The sequence below is a fragment of the Daphnia pulicaria genome, unplaced genomic scaffold, assembly GCF_021234035.1.
Source record: "Daphnia pulicaria isolate SC F1-1A unplaced genomic scaffold, SC_F0-13Bv2 h1tg000162l, whole genome shotgun sequence".
Classification (NCBI taxonomy): Eukaryota; Metazoa; Arthropoda; class Branchiopoda; order Diplostraca; family Daphniidae; genus Daphnia; species Daphnia pulicaria.
Window position 1 is genome coordinate 5,001 of NW_025804849.1, and position 7,500 is coordinate 12,500.

At 48.6% G+C, this 7,500-nt stretch overlaps 3 non-coding genes across 3 annotated transcripts in view; all 3 read left to right on the forward strand.

Moving 5' to 3' along the window:
* The first annotated feature begins 2,924 nt into the window (after positions 1 to 2,924).
* On the forward strand, positions 2,925 to 5,219 carry LOC124319405. Its single transcript, XR_006913099.1, has one exon. It is a non-coding gene; the product is annotated as a small subunit ribosomal RNA (ribosomal RNA).
* Positions 5,220 to 6,176: 957 nt separating this feature from the next.
* On the forward strand, positions 6,177 to 6,329 carry LOC124319404. The gene has a single exon (XR_006913098.1). It is a non-coding gene; the product is annotated as a 5.8S ribosomal RNA (ribosomal RNA).
* Positions 6,330 to 6,970: 641 nt separating this feature from the next.
* Positions 6,971 to 7,500, forward strand: part of LOC124319408 — a 4,576-nt gene continuing 4,046 nt past the window's right edge. The window contains exon 1 of the ribosomal RNA XR_006913101.1: positions 6,971 to 7,500. This exon is cut by the window's right edge and continues 4,046 nt beyond it. This is a non-coding gene — a ribosomal RNA (large subunit ribosomal RNA).

Sequence of the window (7,500 nt, forward strand, 5' to 3'; positions counted from 1 at the left end):
GATGACTCGCGACCGTAAAAAATTCCCACTCAAATTCTCCCATTTCCGACGACGGTGTTTGGCAACGACTCTCTCGCCCGGCCTCTGGTCGGCGCGAGAGAGGAGTGAGCGAGACCCGTCGATTCGAAAAAAAGCCGTCACACCGTCGAGGCGTGGCGGCTCTCAAATGGGTTGGTCGGGCGTGTCGTGATGACTTGCGACCGTAAAAAATTCCCACTCGTCGAAAATTTTCTAAGTCCCAACTTTGAAAACGACGGTTCCTGAAAGTCGGCTGGCGGTTGGATGGGGCAATGTCCCCGTCCAATCGCTAAAAATGAGCCGGAAAACGGAGACATTATGCGGCGGAACATTAGTGGTTTTCCTTAGTATAGAAGAGGTCTCGATTCCTAAACTCGGAAAAATTTTCAGAGTCCCAAAAATTTCGAAGTGTCGAATAGTTTGGTTTCTCGAATTGAAAATTTTTTTCAAATTTGCGACATTACGACAAGCAGCGATTGTAAAGCCCGGTCCAAATTTTTCAAACGAGTCTTACTTCTTGTTAGTCCGCCTGGCCGATACCAAAGAATGGCCGACCGTCGACTATCGGGCGAATAGACGGGTGAAAGAAATAAAGTCGAAGCCGGTGGTTGGATAGATATCGAAGGGAAGGCGAAAGAGGCGAAAAGGAAAGCGCGAAATTTCTTTAGTAGCTTCGACGCAAAAACTTTGGTATCGACGGGGAGCTTTGGGAAATGAAACGAAGACGCAGAATGGGAAGTTGTCCGGTTCGGCGTTAGTTGTAGTTTCATTTCCACCGTAGCTGAGCTCCTTTCCGCCCGCCACTTCACATGATTTTAGTTTCGATTCCGTTCGATCGCGCTTGCACTGTCTTTGTTTTTTTTTCACTGCTTGGATCGCGGCTTTGCTCTAACCAGTTTAGCCCCATGCGATCAAAAAGTCTTAAAAAAAAAAACCGTTGAACGGAGACGAACTCGATGAGCTGTCGGTGTGTGAAATATCATTCCTTCGGTAAAACCGTTTTCGAAATTTCCGATGGTCGGTATATGTAAAAATATATCCGAACCGCGATGTGGACGGGAATTCAAACGCCCGCTTCACCGATTGGTGCGACAGCTGAGAAGCTCGTCACTCGATCCAACGACTCTTGGTCGAAAAGTTCAGAAGAGGTGCGCGCGTCAAACATTTTTTTGGTTTCGGACGTTTCGTTTCTTCGGCACGTGTGGTTTGTCTGTGGCCGTCTGTGAGAGAAATCGGACGCTTGTTCTTTGTTATTTTACCGTAACAAGACAAGACGGGAAAGATTCTTTCTTCCAAACTTACGGCATCATAACCATCAGCGTTTACCGTCAGCGACGATACGGAAGAGAAAAGAAAATGGTGCGCGTCTTTTCACTTTTTGACACCGTATCAAAAAAAATTACCGTTCAGGCGGAAATGTGTGTGTGTGTGTGTGAGCCGAGAGATAAAAAATAAAAAAGCCACCAAACAGATACGCTTTCAAATTATTTCGTGCGGCGTGCGCATATTTCACATTTTGCCGTTTGACGGAAGCTCGTTGTGTGGAACACAGAAGTGGAGATGGACGGAGTTGAAGGGGGGCGAAGACGGCCCGGTCGGACAAAGTCAAGAGATTGAAATATACGAGAGAATTGGGTGGAAGTGATGGCAAATCTATAAAATTCAAAAATCGGATGAGATGCGAGGACCGCAAAATGTGGCGTCGACTCTGACTCTCTTTTACTACGAACTTCCCTTCGACGGAAGATATCGAGAGCTGAGCTGAGCGCCCGCTGAGTATGGCCGGCGTAATTACAAACGAGTTACGGTTGGAGCTATATCGATTGTACGTATCCCGAACGTTCATCGAACAAGCCAGATCAACTCGGCGCCCGGTAAGATGTACGCTCAGTTATGGCCATGACACACGAAGGGAGAATTCAAACGGCTGTGAGTGTACGGCCCGCCCGGAGTTGTGTGTAGGCAGTGACCTCTCAAGAAAAAACGTAAAAAAATTTTTTTTGACAGTCACCGGTCTGCGACAAGTAATCAGTACGAAACTTGGGTGCAATGCAAAAAACATTTTGAGAATCCTTGCTTGACAACAACGAATCTAACACGATAAAAAAACGATCCCCATCGGTGTACCGCTTGCTTTTCTCGCGCTTCGGCGCAGAATCGCTTATTCAGCTGCCCTTGGAATATGTTCGTTTCGTGCATACTTGATCTCGGTCATTCTTCGGTGAACTCTTAAAGAATTGCGCACTTTTATAGGGGTAGTCTGGTTGCTTGTCTCGACTTGAAATGATTTGTTTTTTTCCGCCCATGACTTTCTATACGATGCCTCTATGCTGGCCTCTGACCGCGGTTGTTCCGAGTTTTCTCTTTCTCTTCGAAAGTCTTTGCGGAAAATTCTGCCTCGTGTGACCGTTGAGCGGTGAGGTGTGTGTGTGTGTGTGTGTCGTGCGGGGTGATGCGAGAGTGTGCCTCGGCGGTGGAAAAATAAAAATAAAACTCTGAGCCCACAAAAATTTAAAAGATGTATGCTTGTCAGCTTAGTAAAGCAGGCTTGACTTATGAGCATACAGCACGCCACATATGACCGTCGAAAACCGTAATACGGGAAAAAAAGTTGATGAATATATCAAGACCGGTCGAATGAATCCGATTCACTTTGGGCTCATAGACCGTTGAATGGTCTTTGACTTTGGAAATTGAAATGAAAAAAATCCAACAAACGGATCGGATCGGTGTTTCTCTTCACTGGGACTCGCTGTGACACGCCAGGCGTTGCGATCAAAAATTTTAGTTTCCGAAGAAAAAGAAAAAAAACGAAAAACGTGTTGATTTGGTGTGTGTTTGGTGATGCGTGGGCGAAATAAAAACCCGCAACTCGCCGGATGCATATCAAACAAACATACACGAAATACCTGGTTGATCCTGCCAGTAGCATATGCTTGTCTCAAAGATTAAGCCATGCATGTCTAAGTACAAGCCGCTAGACGGCGAAACCGCGAATGGCTCAATAAATCAGTTATGGTTCCTTAGATCCACTCCATCCTACTTGGATAACTGTGGTAATTCTAGAGCTAATACATGCACTCGAGCCTCGACTGCGGGCTTTCGGGCTCGCAGAAGAGGTGCTTTTATTAGATCAAAACCAGTCGGGGCCGGGCTTTCGGGCTCGCGCACCGTACCAATTTTGGTGACTCTGGATAACTTCACGCCGATCGCACGGCCTTCGCGCCGGCGACGTATCTTTCAAATGTCTGCCTTATCAACTGTCGATGGTAGGTTACGCGCCTACCATGGTTGCAACGGGTAACGGGGAATCGGGGTTCGATTCCGGAGAGGGAGCCTGAGAAACGGCTACCACATCCAAGGAAGGCAGCAGGCGCGCAAATTACCCACTCCCGGCACGGGGAGGTAGTGACGAAAAATAACGATACGGGACTCTTCCGAGGCCCCGTGATTGGAATGAGTACACTTTAAATCCTTTAACGAGGAACCATTGGAGGGCAAGTCTGGTGCCAGCAGCCGCGGTAACTCCAGCTCCAATAGCGTATATTAAAGTTGTTGCGGTTAAAAAGCTCGTAGTCGGATGTCTGTCTTCGGCCGGGCGGCGCCGCTCTGAATCAAGGGTGTTGCGTTTCACGCTCTGGGAGCCCGGGTGTCAAAGCCCGACTCTCTTCACGGTCGGACAACATCGCCGGAGTGGTGGTCGGTGCGTCGTTGTTGTATCTGCGGCCAGAGTTGGAAAGTTCTTTCGGGTTCTTTTTTAAATTTTGGTCGTAGTTGACTCGATTCGCTCCACCCAGTCAATCGTTCGGGGTGCCCTTCACCGGGTGTCTCGGGCGGCCGGCAACGTTTACTTTGAACAAATTAGAGTGCTCAAAGCAGGTGTATCCCAACGCCTGAATATCGCAGCATGGAATGATGGAATAGGACCTCGGTCCGATTTTGCTGGTCTTTTACTTTTGGACCCGAGGTAATGGTCAATAGAGACGGACGGGGGCATTCGTACTGCGGCGACAGAGGTGAAATTCTTGGACCGCCGCAAGACGAACAACAGCGAAGGCATTTGCCAAGAATGTTTTCCTTGATCAAGAACGAAAGTTAGAGGTTCGAAGGCGATCAGATACCGCCCTAGTTCTAACCATAAACGATGCCAACCAGCAATCCGTCGGAGTTACTCCAATGACTCGACGGGCAGCTTCCGGGAAACCAAAGTCTTTGGGTTCCGGGGGAAGTATGGTTGCAAAGCTGAAACTTAAAGGAATTGACGGAAGGGCACCACCAGGAGTGGAGCCTGCGGCTTAATTTGACTCAACACGGGAAACCTCACCAGGCCCGGACACTGGAAGGATTGACAGATTGAGAGCTCTTTCTTGATTCGGTGGGTGGTGGTGCATGGCCGTTCTTAGTTGGTGGAGCGATTTGTCTGGTTAATTCCGATAACGAACGAGACTCTAGCCTGCTAAATAGGTGACGGGTTTTATCAATTGAAACCGAAGGGAGTACGGAGGCGTCGGGATCAGGTGGCGGCGATTCGGGTCTCGGTGGGACTGGTTCCTTTAGTGAGGCAATCTCTCGGCTTGGTTTCGTTGTGCTTTGTTCGTCGGGTGTACGGCCTTCACGGGTTGGTTGCCTGGCGGATGAGGTATGGCGGGGCTTTGTCGGGAATGTCTCGCGGGGGCTGGCTCTATTGTTATTCGGTCGTCGTCATCCCCGGCGATACCTTCTGCTCTCGCGTCCGTCACGCAGTCTTCTTAGAGGGACAAGCGGCGTCCAGCCGCGTGACAGTGAGCAATAACAGGTCTGTGATGCCCTTAGATGTCCTGGGCCGCACGCGCGCTACACTGAAGGAATCAGCGTGTTTCACTCTCCCTGTCCGAAAGGACCGGGTAACCGCTGAACCTCCTTCGTGGTTGGGATTGGGGACTGCAATGATCCCCATGAACCAGGAATCCCTAGTAGGCGCGGGTCACTAGCCCGCGTCGATTACGTCCCTGCCCTTTGTACACACCGCCCGTCGCTACTACCGATTGAATGATTTAGTGAGGCCTTCGGACGGGCTTGTCGGGGTGCCGTCGAGTGGGGAGCAATCTCTGCCCGTGCGGTGCCTACCAACGGCGAGACTGAAAGATGGTCGAACTTGATCCTTTAGAGGAAGTAAAAGTCGTAACAAGGTTTCCGTAGGTGAACCTGCGGAAGGATCATAAACGAACAAGACAAATGTTTTGCGCATATGGCTTTGGTTGAGCACGAAACAACTAAAAGTTGCAAAACAAAAAAAACCCCATCAAAAGTCTTTCGGCGTAAGACATCGTATGAACTATGTGTGGGTTGACGGAAGAAAATCATTTATTTTGAACGGGTATCAGGCGCTCTGATGCGCGGTGGTTTAAAGCGGATTCGCCTTTTCAAATTGATTTTTCTTTCCTCTCGGCTCAAAAAAAAACACAAAGTCTTTCGATTTGGTCTATGGCCGTGAGCAAATTCTTCCTGCTTCGATGGTGAATGTCTCTATAGATTCATTCGACCTTTAGCGGATTCATTCGACCTTTAGCGGCGCTCACAGTGTTGACGTTAGTAGAGTGAAGAATACGATAGCCCGCCTGGGCCGCGAGTACCGAAGGAACAATAAAGGAGATTTTATAAAGTCTTAGTCCCTAAATCAAACACTTTGAAAAATAAAAACTCGGTGGATGGAGAGTCGGAAAAAAAAAAAAAAAACATCAAGATTTTGAACGGGTATCAGGCGCTCTGATGCGCGGTGTGTTTAAAGCGGATACGCCCAATCGAAATTGTTTTTTTTTTGTTTCTCTCTTCGTCTTCGGGATTTTTTGATTCTCGGTGGGGGACGAAAGTGTGAGACTTTACTCTGGACGTTCTTTTCGGGCGTAGATACTCGTGGTTGCGTGCGTGTGCGTCGTATAGACTAACACTCCAAAGCCCGACACTATGCCGTTGAAAACCGAATGTTTTTTAAGCTTGCCCTTCGCCCTCTCGATGAAGTAGGAAGAATTCAAAATCACAATAACACACTAAACCCAAATTCTAGTACGAGTGTTTATCGGAACATTTTCTTTCTGGCTTTCTTTCTCCGCCCTCGCATTCATTTGCTTGGGCGGGTTGGAGAAAAAGAGAGAAGAAAACGAATATGTCGTTTTATATACGACCCTGAACGGTGGATCACTAGGCTCGTGGATCGATGAAGAGCGCAGCAAAGTGCGCTAATCCATGCGAACTGCAGAACACATGGAGCATCGAAATCTTGAACGTAAATGGCGGCCCAGCTTCTCGCTCGGGCCACATCTGACTGAGGGTCGGTCGAATGATGAACGAACAGAGATTTTTTCAGTCTTGGTTTTGCATGTTGGGTCGCGGCGAGATTTATTTTTCACCCGGCCTGACCGCATAAAAGCTCCCGAATCTCTAACGTCTGGGTGCCGCGCGACTTAAGTGTCCGCGATGCCTCAAATACAAAAAAGGGGGAAAAATAAAAGAAGGTTCGCCCTGTTTTGTTTTTTTCCTCTCTATTCAAAAGAAACCTTTTTCGATGGCAAAACAGATGGGAAATTTTTGAGCCAACTCAAAAAAAAATTTTAGAAATAAACACATCTTCTCGAACAAGGTGTCGGCTGCGTGTGCGCGATATACCGCTTCAACGCGAGTTTAGTTGTGTGTGTGCGCCGGGCGTGTCGAAGTGTCGACCACCGCGAATTATCACTCACTCTAACCGCTCGTTATGCAAGCTTGGTTCGCGCACGACGCGTTGTTTCAATACAAAAAGCCGCAGGACGCCCTGTCACTTTTCGTAAATTAATTTTTGCGAATAACGAGAGACTCGCTTTATTTCGAAAAAAAAAAATTTGAACCGGCAATTATTCAATCTTTCCCGGCTTTAAAACGCCAAAGTCTGCCGAGCTAGATAAAGTGTTGTCTCCTTTTGAAAACAAACAATTCATTCTGACCTCAGTTTAGATGAGACTACCCGCTGAACTTAAGCATATCAGTAAGCGGAGGAAAAGAAACTAACAAGGATTCCCTTAGTAGCGGCGAGCGAACAGGGATGAGCCCAGCACCGAACCTCGCGCCCGGTTGAGCGGGTGCCGAGGAATGTGGTGTTCGGGAGGATCGTGCGCGTCTGTCCGGTATCTATCGTCCAAGTCTCCATGAACGGGGCGAGCAACCCACAGAGGGTGTCAGGCCCGTAGATAAGACGAGCCGAGACCGTGCATCGGATCCCTTCCCAAGAGTCGGGTTGCTTGAGCGTGCAGCCCTAAGCGGGAGGTAAACTCCTTCTAAGGCTAAATATCGCCACGAGACCGATAGCGAACAAGTACCGCGAGGGAAAGTTGAAAAGAACTTTGAAGAGAGAGTTCAAGAGTGCGTGAAACCGTTCAGGGGGTTAAACGGGTGGGCCCTCGAAGGTCGAACAAGTCCCCGCTCCCGGCACTTGGTTGTATGCCCTTAACGCTGCATGGAGACTGCCTGAAT